Source organism: Sciurus vulgaris (genome assembly GCF_902686455.1).
Source record: "Sciurus vulgaris genome assembly, chromosome: 8".
NCBI lineage: Eukaryota > Metazoa > Chordata > Mammalia > Rodentia > Sciuridae > Sciurus > Sciurus vulgaris.
In genome coordinates, this window is record NC_136468.1 from 86961761 (window position 1) to 86980400 (window position 18640).

The 18640-nt window shown below is 39.6% G+C and overlaps 1 long non-coding RNA gene across 12 annotated transcripts in view; it reads right to left on the reverse strand.

Moving 5' to 3' along the window:
- The window catches only part of LOC306668082, a 203049-nt gene that overhangs the window by 23747 nt on the left and 160662 nt on the right, over positions 1-18640 (reverse strand). For 6 of the 12 annotated variants that reach the window (XR_013765725.1, XR_013765726.1, XR_013765728.1 and 3 more), the window contains one exon: positions 10205-10260. The exons of 2 other annotated variants lie outside the window; for them this stretch is intronic. This is a non-coding gene — a long non-coding RNA (uncharacterized lncRNA). Of the gene's footprint in view, positions 1-9952; positions 9981-10204; positions 10261-13010; positions 13124-16503; positions 16680-18640 lie in introns of those variants that run through there. 4 more of the 12 variants (XR_013765734.1, XR_013765727.1, XR_013765735.1 and 1 more) reach the window with 4 other exon arrangements.

The window sequence follows — 18640 nt, forward strand, 5'->3', positions numbered from 1 at the left end:
AGCATGTTTCCCTGTGTTGAGTAGGAAAGAGAAAAAAATGGTTTCCCTTCTTAAAGTGATTAAACATGAATATATTAAAATGATAACCTTGAAACCATTCTAGTTTATTTGAAGGGGAGTAAATCACTTGCAAATTTTGCTATTTTATTTTTAATAACAGATTTTTGGGGACAAATCAGATTGTAGACAACTCAACTCCACCTCCAGCCCCTGTACCCTCCAGGAGAGGGTACCCAAGACTTGGAAGTCCCTACCCAAGACTTGGAAGTCCAAGGTGACAGGGACTCTTCCCTCAGCCAGTACCCAAAAATGGTCCCATTTTCACTGTTCAACTCATGAAACACCTGCAACATCTGTCAACGAAAGGAAAAATATAAAAGGAAAAATCACCCATTCTAAATATGTTCCTTTATTTCAAAACAATGCATAGAAACAAAAAGTCTGTTTTTCTAGTATGTTTCTGTTACTTAATATTTAGACTTTCAAGTGTTGGGGCTTTGATATTTTTCAGGTAAAGAAGCTAGCTTTCTTCCTGTGATGGGGACATGTTTGTAGTTTATCTGAAATTCATATCAAATGGGGTGTTTTATATTTTGTCTGGCAATCTTATCCTTACGGACAATTGCTTGGGACTCAGCAAACATTTTCTACCCACAATTTCTTCTGATCAAAGAGATTTCAAGAAATAAGTACGTACTAATGATAGCAATTCCAGTATTGGGCAGCCTATCAAAGAGAAGGCTCTCTTAGCATCTCAGAAGTCATAGAACAAACAGAGGCCCTACTTTCCTCTATGAAAGAAGGCTTACATAGACATAAGAAAGAAGAAGAGGCAGCCAGCAACAAAATAAAACATCAAAGGGAAGCAAAGCATCTTCAAGACTCAGCAGACATGACTTGTGCTGGGCCCATGTGCTAGGTCACCATGTGCCACTCCAGAGAGAGCTGATACTGACAGTCCTCTTTGCTTATAAGCTTATGAGCAAGCAGAAAACGAGACCTCAGTTCAGCACTTTGGAAACCATAACGCTCTGACGGGGGCCCAACTTATTTTCTCTTTTGCATCCCAGCCAGGACTTTCATGCATGTTCTCAGAAGGCAAGGTAAATATTTATAGGTGGAAAATGGTACTAGGTACCTTGATAAGCTCACAGAAACAGTTAAATGTGCGTGTGGATCATTTAATCACAGTATCTGGAATATATAAACATGGCACATATTATCTCCCCCCTCTTTCTTTTCTTGACCTCAAAATTTGATCCAAGTCTGGGAGTTAAAAAGTCCCATTTTGTGTAATCAGGTTCTCGTTGAACATGATTGCTGAATTATTTTAAATTGAAGACACATGTCTGGGGGTTGAGCCATATGTATTATTTCAGGATGGTGTCCATGAGGTCTTATCCACAGGGGCTATCTTCAACTTTTGCCACATTCAATGCATTCTTTATACATCAGTACTTGCAAAATGGTGAATCATATATAAGGGAAAATTGGAGGGAATATGGTACTCATTAAAAGGTGATTTTTTGAAATTATCTCGAATGCATTATTCAGACCTGTTTCCAGTCTCCCCTGCTAAGGGTCCCAGTGCTGGTTAGAAAAGTTCGAGGAAAAGAAAGAAAGACTCTTTTACAGACAATAACAAGGCATAAATAAATACAACTTTGCCATCATGTAAACTCTTTTTGCAAGGCTCTATCTTTGAAGACTTTAAACTAAATCAACATTTACTTTAATTCCTTCTCAGCCCTCAACACATTAAATGCTTTAATTGTGAGTCTAAATTACCGCCATCGCCACAAGCTTTTCACCTTGAATGCATGTGTCCCTGAATCAAGGCTTTGTCAGACTTCACCCTGTAAGGGCAACCAGTTTACTTTTTAAATTGTTGCGGCGTGTCAAGGGTCCCTGCCCTGACTCGAAGGTTGCTTGCTGTCCATGAGGAGTAGCCAGGGAGGGGAACTGGCTTGAATCAGTGCAGGGACACAAGCACGTCAGACAGCACTCCCCTCCAAGGATATTCCCCTGCTAAGAGCTGGGTTTCTATCTGATGGCTGTTCATTTGTGAAGCTTTATGGAAGTATAATTCACATACCATAGAATTCCCTCTTTTGAAATATACAACTCCATGATTTTTAGTAAATTTACAGAGATGCACAACCATCATTACAGTCTAAGTTTAGAACAATTCTGTAATCCCCCAAAGAAAAGTTAAGTGAATTTACAATTCCTCCTCATTTCCACCTCTAGTCCTAGTCTATCACTAATCTACTTTCTGTCTCTCTAGAGCTGCCTTTTCTGGACATTTCATGAAACAGAAATCATACAAATGTGTGATCTTTCTGACTTTTTCCACCGAGCATAACTTTTTGAGATTCATCCATGTTTTAGCATCTACCCATACTTCATTTTCATTGCCAAGTAATAGTCTGTTGTATAGATATACCACATTTAGTTCACCCAGGCATCAAGTTGATGAGTATTTATTTGGGTTGCTTCCATTTTGAAGCTACTATGAAAAATGTTGCTGTGTACATTTGTGTACAAACAGACATCACCAAAGGAATTTGAGGCAGGAACGCTGTTGTCATTCACAGTAAACTTTAAGTCGGGTTTAATGTGTTTGTTTTAAGAGGTTCCTCATGCTCTTATTAAAACTGTCTGTTAAAAAAAGAACATTCCAGAGTAAAGTAGGCACCTGAGAGTTTTAAGAAATAACATTTACCAGAGTGAGAAGCTTAGTGATTCCATGACACGAGTGGTTAAGAATAAGAAAGGAAATCACTGGAAGGAAGTTTCAAGATGAAAGGCAACTAGAGAAACAGAGGGAGCCTCTTCTGCACCAGCCACAACCTAGAGTTTAAAGAGCTCAGACCCACATGCACCCACGGTGCAAATACTCCTTCTGACATCCTCAGCACATACTGCCTGATTTCTGGAAGTCCTGCTCAATTAAATAACATGGAAGCTACTCAGGGGAAAGTAAAGTTGGAAGTGGCAGGGAGGTGAACAGGTCACAGCACAGGGAACACAGTTGTCAGGCTTGGTTTACTCCCAGGCTTCCTAAGGCTTCAGGAGCTGATAGGAGATGCCAGCAATTCCATCGTCAAGAAGAAATGAGTGTTGTTCCAGTTAGCAAAGTGGTCGTATCAAAAAGTGCCCTAACACACTACCCCAAATCACCCTGCTAGAGCCATGAAACATCCAGGCTGTGGGAAATTGCCTCCTCAGAAAGCATCATGGAAAGCAGGCATAGAAAAAGCAGCAAGGCTGATGGAATGTTGATAGTGACCAAAGATAAAACCCCAGCATCTTGTCCTGACTCTGCTCTAACCCTGACTAGGACCTCCAGGCCTCAGTTCCCTCCTTGCGAGATAAGTGGAGTGGACATTGGAGTTCTTGTTGGAGATTTTTCTACATCCAGGTTGCTATTTCTCTGACAGTTTGGAAAACTTATGCTTTTGAAACCCACATTTAAAAGTTAAACCGGTATCATCATCCTGTTAGCAATTAACTCACTGATATCAAGAGACCCGATCTGGAACACCAACTGGTGAGTAATTAGCGATTGGAACACAATTTTTTTAAATGCCACCCAGGGTCCCGGTGGCACCCCCACTCTATTTTGCAGATAGGAAAATTGTTGTTGATTTTGCAACGTATTCTCTTGCAGGTTGTTTAGCTTCTTTGTGTCAGAGTTGGGAATTGAACCAATATTTTAGGGCTTCCAGACCTTTATTATATCAGCTAATCCACATTGCCTGAGAGCAAAGAAAATATTCATTCAAGGGCCTGGATTAAAAAAAAAAAAAAACGCATCCTTTGAAAAATCTGACTCCCTGTGTGCCCCCCAACCCCAAAACAAGTCTTTATTTCCTTCCTGTTTTCACTTTATGCTTTAGGTTCTTTTTAGAATGGTGAAATCCTGATGGAGAAAGAAAAGGGAGGGTAGTGGCAGTCTGGTAATAGACAGTAAGGCTATCGGTCTCCTAAGAGTAAGGAATGTTCTCACGGAGGAGAATGTCAACTCAGCCTGTCCTCCCTTCTCTGTTGCCTATGTCCTCTCTCACCCATGAAGTAATCTGACATCGCCTGGCCAGCTCTCAGACACAAGCCAGCTCCTGAAGGCTTAACATGCTTTCCTGAGGACACTCCAAGTACATCTCTTGCTGGAAGCCAGCAGGTCCATCCACTTCCTGGTGGCAGGGACCAGCCATGGAGTTCACAAGGGTGCCTGTTCTGTTGAACTCCATGCAAAGTATTCCAGGGCCTGGCATCATGACTGTCCTCCAAAGCCAGTGGCCAGCCTGCTAGTGAAAGAAATCTGGGGACAGATGGTATGAAATTGAGATCCCATAAGCACCAGCCTCTCCCAAGGCTGGCCTGTTACTTTGGCAAATCTCCGCGAAGCTCCATGGCACTCATGCCGGCCTTGCCAGAGTCTGCGATTTAAATATGGATGCCTGAACGTCATGGCTGATGAAGAGGTGGCCTATTAAAGACAAAACTGCATTAATGTCATGAGTTCAGAACTGTGCGTGCCTTTGAAGAAGGCTACATGCCACTGGACAATGACAAGGTCTCTTTCCACGTGCAGACCCATCTGATGTATTAGTGAGAAGCTGTTCTCTGGGGAAAAGGGAGCCTGGGTCTTTGAGGAAAAATAAAAGAAAATGACTGCAAAGGTTCTTTTTTTCTGAATTTTCATTTTTAGGATTTAACTAAAAGGTAGTTCTGTAGAAAAAGCCATCTGAAGCAACTGCATGCCATCATGGGGAGATCCTGACATCCTCCTTTGATTTTCAGAGAATGTTGGATGATCTCTCTTTGCTTCACTTTTCTCATTTGTAAAATAGAAACCACTGAGTGGGAAGAGAGAGAGGGAGGAGGAGGAGGAGTGCCGTGGAGGGATGGTTGGCACGAGTTCCAGCCACAATCCACACGAGGCTGGTCCCACTTCTTCCCATCGCCAACTTTCAGAAATGCAGCAACAGTGCATGAGCGCATGGAGCAATCAGGACGCTTCGGTTGGCACTGACTCCCAGCCTGCTGGTGTTAGTTTATTTTCATGGCAAAGAATTATATTTCCTCCTTTCCTAAATATTTCAAAATGGTACAAATAATGTATAAGTCCATAAACATAAAAGTACGTCAGATTCTTCAAACAAAGCTTTTTTAAGGATACATAAAATGGCATATTGCATTTCTCCAAGCTCTTATTTGAAAAAGCAAACATAATTTATTAAAAGATGCTTATCTATCCCACTGTCATCCAAAAGAAGGAGAAGAGGAGGGAATCTGGAGTTTGATCATTTGTATTTAAAAATTCCTGCTCCACTGCTTCGGACTTGAATGATTTAACACAACCTGAGTTTCAGTTTTGTTATTTATAAAAATCAGCAAAACAGTACTAACAACAACAATAACAACTTTAAAGGGTCATTGTGACCATGAAATGAGCTACATGCTTTTTAAATCATAAAGCCCTAAATGAAAGTTAGTTATTGCCGAGCCTGGTGGCCCACGCCTGTAACCTGTAATTCTAGCTACTCAGGAGGGGGAGGCAGGAAGATCATAACTTTGAGACTAATCTGGGCAATTTAGGAAGATTATGTCTCAAAAAAAAAAAAAAATACAAAGGGTTGGGGATGTGGCTCAGTGGTAGAACACTTGTCTATCATGCACAGGGCCCTGGGTTCAATTCCCTCATACTGGGGCGGGGGGGAGTTATTATTTTGGGGTGGGGGCATAAATTCATCAAGACATCTGGAAAAGGTTTGTCTTTTGCACAGGGTTTTTGTTAGTGTGGGATGCAGAGAAAAGTTCTGAAAAGAGCTAGCTGAGAAGGGAGTTTGAACAACTTCCTCGTCTGAAGTTTTCTCTTTCTGATTATATCTCCAAAACTTATTCGTTTCTTGAGCATATTTCTGTATGCTTCATAATCAGGGAAACATTGCTGTCAAAAGAACTCAGAATTGTGTTACAGAAAATCCTCCTGCCATCTCCTATCTCTTCCAACAACCTTTCCTTAGAAATCAGATACATTTTCCTGGCAAGATGTTCACTATTCAGAGGTTGCTTGCTTTGCCATTTCCTTCAATTTCAGCTCACCTGCAAGTTAGACTGTGCTTTTATTTTAGGATTCAGGAAACTCTATGAAGGATAAGAAATGAAGTTCAGTGTGGATAAAATCTTAGAAGGGTACCAGCAAATACTAGCTTTAATGGTATCTTCTCCATCATGGTTAATTTAAATGATTCATCACTTTCTTGCTCTTGTTATTTATTGTTAGAAAACCTGGAGTCTCAAGTTTGCAAAATAATAAATCCCCTTATCAACAGAACAATTTTCCTTTAATGATTCCTCATTCAGATGCACTGTATGAACAGATATTGATCACATTCTTAAATGGATCACAGTACTGCAGTTTTACCCATGGAATGAGAATTATCTATTCCTCTGTAAGTTGAAAGTGCCCCCAGGTTTTCCTGCTAATTCAGAGGGAGGGGAAAGAAAGAAGCGAGGGCCGGAAACAAGACGGTGTGATGCTGAAAAGAAAGGGAGACTTAGACACTGAGAAAAGAAGCCTGCAACAGCATGTTGGTTAAAAGACTCTGCCTTAGGTTTATGTACACTGCCCAAAGTCTGCACGAAAGGTATGGTCTTTGGATTGTATTGCATAGGCTGTCATATGATCAAAATAGTAAGACATCTTTAAAAATCTTCATCTTCATCTAGGTCTTGTAAAGACAAGCAACAAACTTTATCAATCCTAAGCAGATTTGAACTGTTTTTGAGGGACCAGCCCAAGATACTTTGGCAACTCTGATAAAGATCTCTAAGAAAAAAAAAAAAAAAAAAAAAGCAAATATGAAGCCTGTCTATAAATTTCAAGCATTGCACAGATAACCTGCACTCCACATTATAAATCCCTGAAGTACTCTGTACCTGCTGAATTCTTTGCTATTTTTTACATGAATAATGAACATGTCAACAATATTCTTCGGACATATGTAGCTGTGTGTCATAAATAGTGATGTTATTCATATGGTCAATAGTACTGATAAATAGTAGAGTCATATGTGATAAATAGTAACTCTTTGTTTCCAAACCCTTTTAGCAGAGGATAAAGACATCACCCTCTTACTAATCTTTTAGCTACCTTTGGGTTGATAGAAAGTGAAACCATTTTATGGAAAAACTTCCCCAATTCTTTGCTCTCAGAAGAATCTATATCTTTGCCTATATCTATTAATTTAATTATCAATCATCACCACAACAACACTTTCTAAAAGGAACAAGTTAAAATCAACTTGGAAGGAAAATTCTAATAAAAGAAATAATAGATAAAAAAAAGAGCTAAAAAATGCAGTAATTCCTTTTTTGTGGAAAATAGGTCAGAACTAAAGCTCTTCCATAAGAAATAAATTTTCCATGCAAATGAAAGCTTAGTTTTATTTTTAAAACACAGTACTCTATTAGTTTTGAATAATGGTGAAAGATTTAATATGCCAGTGTTTCTTCCCATTTTGTGGAGAATTATGAGTCACGAAAATTTTTAATATGATACATTAAAATCACACAGAGATCTTTTGAATGTAGCCAAAAGGTTTTTATTTAATTAAATTAACTTCTTAGAAGAGAATGGTATCTTGTTCTGAAATATATGGTATAAATTCATGCTCTTCTTGTTTAGCAGTTTCTAAAAGCATTTAATATAAAATCAAAAGCATCTATAGCCAAGTAAAACTTTAAAGAATTTCTAGTTGTTTGAAATTAATTTTTGAAGTCTAATCTGTAAATGGCTTTAATTTTTTATATTAAAATATATGTTGGTTTTCCTGATGATATCCCCAAGTAAATTAAAAATACCTGAGTCAAGGGGTGTATTTGCCACAAAGCTTCCACAGGTTATTTTTCAAAGAAACAAAAATGAAAATTATTATATATGGGTAGACTATATAAGTGAAAATGTTGCATCCATGTGGATTCTTCTGTTGTAGAATGAAGGTTTCATTTTCAGAATTACAGATGTATAAAAATCATACGTCCCTGCTTATGGAAGACCTGTTAAGCTTTCACATGTTCTATAAAAACTTGAATACTGGAGGCCAAAACTCACAAAACTTTATGATCTTTCTGCTTAAAAAAGCCAATGTCTTTTTTTAAAAAACCAAGAGAAGAAACAAAACATATACAGTCTATGTGTTCTATTTTCAAAAATTTTAAAAAGGAAGGTATGTGAAATTATCAACTCTATTTACTTGCTTATCTTTGTTGAAATCACTTCTGTTTAAAGAAATAAATGGAAATAGAAAATAAATCCCGACATGTCTGGCCCATCTTGTTTTATCTTGCTTTTCAGGAAGCCAGTTCTTTTTGGAAAAGACTACAAGGTAAAATAAGAATTAACTGGTTTTTTTAATGCTTATACGGCAAACAAGGACAAAAAAAGCAGTAACCATTCATTTTCTTTTTAACATGTGTTACCTTATTTTGGAGAGATTTTATGCAACTGGGTGTTCAATCAATATCCATGGTACACAACTTAGGAATTAGTTGTAACTTAAGTTTCTCTTTCATTGTTTGGAATTCACATTTTCTCTTAGAATCAAAGGTTCCACTGGCTAGGAGGATTCTTTGGCTAGCTCACAAAATTCAAAGTAACCCACAATTTAGCTTACTTTATATACGAATAGTATTTAAGTAGCAATCAACTTTCAGCAATCAAAATACTTTCTGGAGAAAAATGCACTCTATATTCCATCTCAGTACCAGAAAGTAACTCAATCACTGGATCCTGGGGAGTAGCTGGGGTTGGAAAGAGGAGGGAAGGACAGGACAGTTAAAATGAACCACCATGAACTCCTAAATTCACTATTAGTGTTTTGTTTTGTTTTGTCTTGTCTTGTTTTGTTTTTGTTTTCAAGGCAAAATTGTGACTCTCACACAAAAGTAAAATGAACTCATCAAAAATTTAATTCATTAGTTAATGAGGGATAAGTAATATGTTGACATTGGATCAATAAAGCAATAATGAAGGCCAAAATGAAATTTGTAAAGAGTTGCAAAAGGGTCTATCTGCAAAGCAATGAATGTATTATATTCCACAAGATGTAAGTTTTCATTTCTATAAATAAGAGTTATTTTCATTGTTATAAGTTTTCTGAAACTCATAGAACTATAAAATAGCTCAAAAACAATCAAAGCAAGAGCTACCTCCAAGAATGCATTAGACAAGACCCTTAGTAACTTTTATCAATTTTAAAGTGTTTCATCATTTTCCCTGGCAACGTATGCAACAGGAGAATCAACTCAGGGCAATCATACCCCTGGTGTTGTGAACCAGGAAGAAAATACTGAATTCCTGTGATACCCACACCATCTATTAATAAAGGCTGGGTGAGTGTTCTCTGGTAGAAACATAGTACATATTGAAAATTCAGTCATATAGGTAATTTACAAATTTCTGGCAGCCACCTTAAAAAAAGTAATTTTAATCAATCTCGATAAAATATTTAAATAAATATATGCAAAATATCTTAACATAATCAATATGAAAGAACTATCAGTGAGATATATTACATACTTTTTTCATTATAAGTCTTCAAAAGCCAGGGTGTATTTTACATGTACAACACTCGTAATTCAGACTAGCCACATTTCATGTTTCCTAGCCACATGTGGTCAGGAAATCAAACATCTGTGAGCTAGCTCAGTTTTGCATTGTTTTAGAAAATTAATTAGAACATTTTAGGTTCATCTCTGCCCTTCCGTGCCCATCTCATTATTTTCAAGGTAGATGGGTTCTCGAATTTCCTCATTTTGGAAAGAAGTATGCTCAATGCCCAAAGAAACTATAATTTGAAGTGGTTGTCCTGTGTGGCCCCTTGAATGTTCTCATTAACAGTCTATACTGTTGCCTTTTCCCAAGGAGACCATACTTACTTACCCCTGTGATGTGAGAAGGAGCGATGAGCCTGTCGGGAGGTGGCGAAAACCATAATAATAAACATGATATTACTGTGCCTGTTACCTGAGTGTGACAGCGCCCATCAAAAATAATAACTTTTTTGTTTTCATATTACTCTTGTGGGGTAAAAACAGAAGACACACTTCTCATAAGTTCTCTTTCACTGCAGAGTGAGAAGAGACATTTTGCTTCTTAGCAGGGGAGTAAGGAAGGTATATCCAATATACTGACCCAGATACTGCAAATGTCTCAGTTGGCACCAGCAGATCCAAATCTAAGCTCTGACCCTGAAAGAGAGAAGAGCCCCCTCAGCACAGCATGGTTACCAGCATGCCCTGCCACACTGCAGTACGACATAGGCAGGGCCGGGCAGATACTCAGGAGGAAGGTAATTGGAAGTGATCCTGGCTTATCTGCAGGAACCAGGGTCAGGAGGGTTCTGGGACCCTCTCTCCTTAAACCAGCTTGATCACAATATCTGTATTTATTTACTCCTCTTTATTGTGTCCTCTTTCCACAGGACTCTTGGAGAGGATACAAGTGTAGCTCAGACAGTCAACTGGGATCACTCACAAAATAACAAAGTTCTCGGTTAACACTTGGAATTTTTCTTACTCATCATAGTTCTGGGGGTTTACATGATAAAATCTGAGTTAGGTGAAGATAGGTGTGTGGGGGTGGGTGGGATTGGCCTAACACAAGCCCTTAGACTCAAGACACAGCCCCCCACTCTGAACTGTCAAAAGAGCATGGAAGTCACTCTGCTCCCCAGGCAGCCAACTATTTTGTTGTTGTTGTTCTAATTAGTTATATGACAGCAGAATGCATTTCAATTCATTGTACACAAATGGAGCGCAAGTGTTCATTCCTCTGGTTGTACATGACTCTTTGGACTCTGGTGGCTGCCATTTGCAATCACCACCTCCTATGCATGAATGGTACTTTCACCCCCTGAGCCACACAGGCATCCCTTTCAATCAGCAGCATTTGTCTGTATTTACCATTAGCTGCCCAATAATAACCCATTGAAGGACTAGGCTCTATAATGTTTGTGTAAGAAGGGGAGGAGGGAAGAAAAGACTACATGCACTGAATTCAAGAAGGGAGATATTTCTTTCCTACTATAAACAGAAATGATTATAAAACCAGAACCCAGAGAGAGTTCCTTGCCCTTCACTTTGGCATGAGGGGTTTCAGTTCTGCAAAGCCTACTCTTTGCATGCTGACTTCCCCAGGTTTTTACTACATTCCAGGGAGGGAGATAGAAACCAAACCAAACAATGTGTCCCCATAGGACCCTCTCCTCTCTCAGAAAGGCTTCTATGTTTAATTCTCTGCAGCTTTTTAAACAGTTGAATAGGGAGGTTTTGACAGTCTGCGGTAGAAGAGAATGCCTGCTCTCTCTAAGGACACCCACTTTAGATAATCCCAGCTGGCAGCAGGACCCAAGGCCAGGCTTGGGCAAAGGGATTTTCTTGGCAGTTTCTTCTCTGCACATTCTGTCATCGCACAACCGTTTTCCTCTCCACAAAAGAGTAGAGAACAGATTTAGAACTGGTTGCTAACTACATGCAAACAAACCGGCTTTTCTCCCTCCTCCCCCTTCGTGCCTGGTTCTGAGGTTCTGATGCTACAAACACATGTTGCTGGTGCATGGTACTTTCTGTGGGTGCTTGCCTTGAAAGCAGGGGTCCCTAAGATCTCTGTGGGATTTCTCACATTCTTTCTACATTCACTTCCAGAGATGGGCAGCATTTCAAGCCCATCTTTTTCAGGTGGGCAAATGGGACAGACCACCAGCAACAAAAGGAGATATTCCTTCCATGATTCTGTCTGATTTGTGACCTTCTGATGACACCCTCCCAACCACATACTACAAAATGCCATCCGATGGCCATCTGATGGACATTGATTAACCACCTTCATTTGGCAGGCATTTGTTGACCTCTGTCACATACTCTGAGTCCCAAAAGCCAGCTACACCCCCATGCAGGTTTCCTGAGGTTGAAGCAGCCTTGGACATCCTTCACACCGGGAGCATTCCCAAGGATGGCCTAGGATTTCCTCTACTTCATCCCAGGCTGCCTTTGCAGAGCTGTCTATATACTCACTTTCAAAAGACATATTTAAGGCAATTGGCTGTAGAAAGCACTCGACCCAAATAACCTCCCAGGGTTCTTAAGGACAGAGCTCAAGACTTACAAAGGAAGAGCCAAATGAGCTACAGGTGTGAAGGAGATGAGATGGCTCCGGCATGGTAGAGAGCTAGGCAGCCCAGATTTCAAAGTTATGTCGACCTCCTAAGGTTACAGCCATTAAGTCAAGAATTTAAATCTGTAGCCAAATGTGCCCTATTTCCTAATACAGAGTTCTTTCTTGGCAAAAACCCTCTTCATAAATGTCTCCTGATCATTCCTCTTCTTTCCAACTTCCAGAGCTTGACCAAAGCCAATTTTATATTAAAGAAGGAATAAAGCAATAGAAATAAAAAGAACAAATGTGTCTGGGTCTTTCTCTTGTCCCATTATTTCTTATCAACTCTGAATTCAATAAAAATCATAATTCGGCCATGAACTTGCTGCACGAACTGGGGAAATTTGGAGCCTATGTTTTCAATTCATTTATACTTGACTCATCAAAATATTTTCTTTTGTTTTTTTTTTTTTAAAGCTATTTGATGTTTAAGGAATTGTTTCCAGCTTTTAAAGTAAATCATCTAGGGCCTTTTTCAGTTCAAAACAAGAAGCTGCAGGATGCTAAGAGAATAGAAACTCAGATACAGGAAGGTTCAGGGACCGTTCAAAACTCAGAGCCATGAATTTGAGAGGGTTCAAAAGTTGGCAAAGTGAACCCTCTCATCCCTACCTACAAATAATAAATATCACAACAAGGAAAAGGAGAAAAGGGAAAGCCACTGGAAAGCCATAACTTACGCTGTCTCCGGGCTTACAGTTCTTTCCAATAAGCCAAGAGTTCTCTGGAGAACTTAGGCTGTGCTGCCTGCAGGGAGCTGAGCTCGCCTGGGGTCGTAAATTACCTTGCTCGGGATAAGCTTTCCTCCAGGCCTAACAGACAGGCAACTCTGCAAGACTCATCACCCAGCTCTGTGCTTCTTAAATTATCCTTCATCTGGCTGTGACATCTGAAAAGCTAGAGGGAAATGATCACCCCAAATCTGACCTTCCTATGCCACTAGATACATATATATGTATACACAAACACACACAAATAATACTATTTATTTGGAGAAGCATAGGGAAAGCTCTATTTTCTCCATTTGTGCTTTCAAATAGGATACTGTTGTGTCTTTTTCTGTGTGTATACACACATACACACAAATATATACACACATATATGTATATATACTCCAAATAAATAGTACGATATATTCAAATTTGTCCACACTAAAGATTATTTTATAATTGCAATGTGATCCTCAGTCCTTTCCCCAAGTGAGGGGTAGCCGGAGTGAAGATTAAAATTACTGAAAATGAGGACTGTCAGGAGACAACTTTTCCCCTTCATCCTTACTTTGTAATCGACATCCCTGCCCCAGTTTTCCAACTGCATTCAGATGTGTAAACACACAGACAGACACAAGCACGCAAACATCCCATGACCCAGAATTTTTGAGTAAACGGCTGTAGTGCCTTGAAATGTGATCAAGTCTCAGAGAGCAGGTATCAGGCCAAGAGAAATAACTCTTATTCGTAAAAAGTTCCATAATAAATCAGAGAACCTTTTCCTCCCCATGTCACCTGACATGTTTAATTTGTCTGCTTTGACAGAATCGTGGCAAGCAGAGTTGACTGTTGGCACAATTAGAATGGGCCTTTGTGACGAAGGGGCAGGGTATCGGGCAGGGAAGGGCACAGGAAAGGGGCACACGTGGTAGGCATCCTGTAAATGCCGAGGATCTGGCTTTGTGTGGTGGAGGATGCAAAAGAAGAGACAAAGATTTCAGACTTTGCAGATTCACAGCACATCAAGCCAATGAGAAGATAATAACCCATCGTACCATCCAAGATATTTAACTTCTTCCTCATTTACTTCTCGCTGGAAGAGAGCCTTGTCATAACCTCTAGGGTATAATATAGACTTACTCATTTTCACTTCAGCATTTTGCTTATGGAACACAAGATTTACACCGAAGACAGGGAAATGTACTCTTAGGAATGTCTGCACCTCTGAACTAGGGCAAGCCAGTGGATTTATTAGTGTCAGTTGGCTAACCTTGCATCTGGCCATACAATTTGTTTTCAAAGAAAAACCTTTTTACCTAGAGATGGAATAGGCCTGATCGTGCTAACAAAATAGCTTTTAAATACCTACACTTTATTTATTTAGGAAGATGGATTGCAGCTCCTCTGAGGCCTGATGCTCCCTTTCCTACACCAACAAGTCACCCTAACCACCAAGGCTCCCATGGCACCCAAAAAGAGGAGACCGCCTGCACTTCACCCCTAAATCCTTATGCAAATTAGCTCAATTCATCCTACCTTACAATATGGGAATAAACTATCACCAATTTTACAGATGAGGAAGCAGAGAAGTGGACAGAGATCAAGGTATTCTCCCCAAATCACCCAATGACAACACCAAGACGCAAACCCAGACAGTCTGGATCCAGAGTGCACATTTTTGACCACCCAGCTGGCCCACCTACACTTGAGCTAAGTTCCGTTAATTTGAAATGTTTTCTATAAGTAGATTCTTATTGAATATCCAACATATATTCAACTTACCATTGGTTAGGTAAATATATGTAATTCTTTACTTTTGGTTATTTACTATTTTCTATGTCAATGTAAGTGTAATATGCATGTATCAAAGTATATCATATTCAGTCCCATGAATTTTCTATAAGGTTCACATAAACCAGCACTCAGATCAAGGAATGGATCATTCCAAAAAAGAAGCCCACCCTTTTCCCTACCTTGTGCCTCCTTCAAGTCATTACTGTCCCATCTCTTTCCCAACCACTAGTTGTTTTCTTTTGGGGAGGTGAGGAGAACAAGGGGATCTAATATTTGGTTATAAGCACAGGCTTTGGAAGCAAATTTGTACAAATTCTTCCTTGGACAAGTCATTTAATTTCTCTGTGCCTCTATTTTCTCAATCGTAAATGGGGATATTAACAGAATCTGCTCATGAGGTCTTGATGAAGATTAAAGGCTATAATACATCTAAGGAGCTGAGACCAGGGTAAATAGAAAATCTCAGGGTAAACCTTCAGGAAGTACCAGCTATTGTTATCACTGGGGCATTCTTCCTCTTGGAGACCACCCAAAGAAGACCGAGAAGTTGTAGAGATGACAGAGCAAGAGAGACAGAGGACAGAGGAATTCCAAACCAGAGTGCTGTCAATATAAAAAATAAATCCATCTCTAGACTGGGGACAGGATCAGAGATGAACAGATTAAGGAATAGCTAACTAGACAGTTTTCCCGTCACACAGACTCACGTTTCCAAAGTAAAACTGTTATTTGAAACATTATACAATTTCTCATCATCCTATCTATGCCCCAAGTACTCACACATGCCAAACTGAGTAGGCACCAATACCATTTCAGGTCACCCATGAGATTCTTGCCCCACCAGGACTCCTAATCATTTAGAATTGGATGTACATATGTTTTCACTTCCTTCTAGAGAAAGAAAAGGTGTAAATATTTTTTTTCTATCCAACTCATGATTTAATTCCTACTGTCTATTATACCTCATTAACCAGGTCATTTTGACCATAAATGTAAAAATCTCTATTCAGCCTAACTTTTAAAAAGAATAGATTCCGGCATTTTTCTGTGTCACATTTCTTTACATTGTTGTATCACGCAAAACATTTTTTAGCCATTTCCTTTAGAACTTCTCAAAATTCTCTACAGTGTGAATCAAAAGTAAATAGCTAGTTTAAAGCACCAATTCTGAGAAACCAGAAGCCTCAGGAAAATAAAAACACAAGATAGAGAACTTGCTGTGCAAATTTCCTTTTTTCTTTCCTGCCAAAGGAATGCATTTACTGCATCCTCTTTTTTATGTCTACATATTTTTATTGTAACTGTCAAAATAACCAAGGTAATGTTAAAAAGGAAAAGAGAAGCATACAAACATTTTTCAAGTAATATTAAAGACAAATATATAATACCAGTTTGAATAACACGTGGACTATAATGAAGGATTAACATAGTTTAGGTCTTCAACAAGTATCAGGTAGCTTGAAGCCTGACATATTGATTTGTTAATTTATAATTTGAGTTTAGGAAAATTCAAAGTGGATAAGAAAAAGGCCCCTGCTTCTTGGTCCTTTCTCTCTCTCTCTCTCTCTCTCTCTCTCTCTCTCTCTCTCTCTCCGTGTGTGTGTGTGTGTGTGTGTGTGTGTGTCCTTACCCGCCCTCTCTGTAGCCTCTGTATTTTTCTTTTCATATTCATTGTGAGATAAACAGACCAGAAATGACTATTAAATTCTAACGCACTGTACAGTCTCAAGTTCTAAAAGATCTTTTGAACGCAATAGAGATAATGTTACTTACAGAGCTTTCAAGCGCGTGGCCATATGGCCAGCCAGGCCGTCTGTCCAAAAGGAACAAAATGCTTCCTTCCTGGGTGGCTGGCTGTGGGCTGGAACAGTACGTGATGTTCGAGATAAGAAAACGGAAGTTCCAAGCTCTGAGCTTGTGTGGTTTAACCAAATGAGGTAAAATAAGAAATGGACAGACAGTCAGAAGCTGCCTTATTTGCAGCATGTGTCAGAGCCAGTGTGGGGATCTGGAGTTGGACAGCGTCTCTCTCAATCATAAGCAGGAAGGCCTTGTTCCAGTGCCTTCACTCTGTGCAGATATAAATATGAGATGAGGCTGCTTTCTTACCTTTTAGGGATATTATAAATCCCAAAGACATCATAATGAAGTGATTCCTAATGTCCTTGAGCTTGCTGTGAAGGATAAAGTAAACTGAACCTATTATGTCTGATCCAGTGGCTGAAGGTTGTGTCCATTCATTTCTAAAACCAGAGATCCCTTTCGATGTCTTAGGTCTCTCCAACTCTCAGACAGTTGGGCACACCCTATGCAGGATCTAGTGATCATCTCAGTCATGGCAATTGGCTTCCAGACTTTACCATGCACCATATGCCCAGTCTCTAACCAGAATCACCACTGGACACCAGAGCCTTCTGCTGAGCCTCAGGTCCCTCATGTGTAAAACAGATAACAATATTAGTTTCTGCCTCATGGGCATTTCTGCAGGTTGGGCACATAAGGAAATATCTAAAGATCAATAGACACCTAGCCATAATTAACTCTGTGACTTTCAGCAAGTTACTTAACTCTCTGGATCTCCATTTCCTCCTCTGTAAAGTGGGAATAATAAGACCTGCTTTATAACCCAATGACATATAGCTCAGCAAATTGTGATGACTGATGACTCCTTTCATTTTGCCTCTCCTTTTTAATCTCTCTCTTGTTCACACTCACAGGAGCCAGTGATGCTGTTGGCTTTATCCTTTGCTCTCCTCCATGGAAAGAATTTAAATTAACCCACCTATATATCAAGGAACTCCCACCAACTCTAGCCCTGCCTATCTGGGCCTGATCATCCTCCACTGGAATGTGTGGGGTACTGACTGACTCTAGGCAGGGTAGTGTATTCTGTCTCAACTTTCTACTCAGTCCCTTCTCTCAGGAGCCATTGCTTAGTGAAATGGGGCTCACCTTCTTCTTGGTCCTTAGACCCTGCTCCTTGGCCCTTGGCTAATGCTGTCTTCTAGGATGGTGCCTTCTGGATTCTTTTCAGGAATTCCCTTTAGTAAAACATTTTTTGGCACAGACACCAATATATGTTTATATACTTATAAATTTTATACATATAGTCTCTAATACTTTTTGTGCATTCTGAAAATACACATACACTATACAGAAGTTTTAAAAGAATGTGCCAAGATATTCAGTGGAAAAAAAGGAATTTAATCATTTACCTCAAGAACCCTCAACAGATGATTTTGGGCTCCTTCTGCTATCTAACCTCCCTGGCCAGCAGGAAGAGTGTGATTCTGTGGTATCCTAGACATCCCACCTTTGTGAGAGATTTGCACATATTATAAACCAAGAGTAACTCCACTGGCCAGAGTAAGCCTCTGATCTCAGCAAAGTAGGATCACCCCAGGCCAGGAACAACTTCATGGACATGCAGCCTTCTATAGTCCCCATAGTTGGTTAATTCCCAGGATTGCCATCTTGAAATTCTCAAAAATGTTATCTTTGAACTTGCACTTTTTAAGTGCAGTCTGATGGGACAATGGAGCATGCCCATGAGCACAGGAGATAAATGCAATCTGCATATCCATTTTTCCTTGCCACCCCATTCATACATGGTTAGTGTTGATGATGCTTCATGAGCACAGCTATCATGATGGACCCCCATGTCCTGGAGTCCAGCAAGATGCAGAGTGAATACAAGGTTAGCACTCCAGAAGCCACCTTCTTCTAGAATACGGTAGAATATGCACATTTCAAGAAACGAAATAAAGAATGGAGCTAGTTTTGTGCAGTTTACACCATTCTGGTAAGAATGCCTATGCCTGTACAAGCTGTGGAAACGCAGCTGTATCATTTCAGTGATTCTGCACGTGTACTCTTATAGTTACATATAAAACTGCCATCGTACCATATA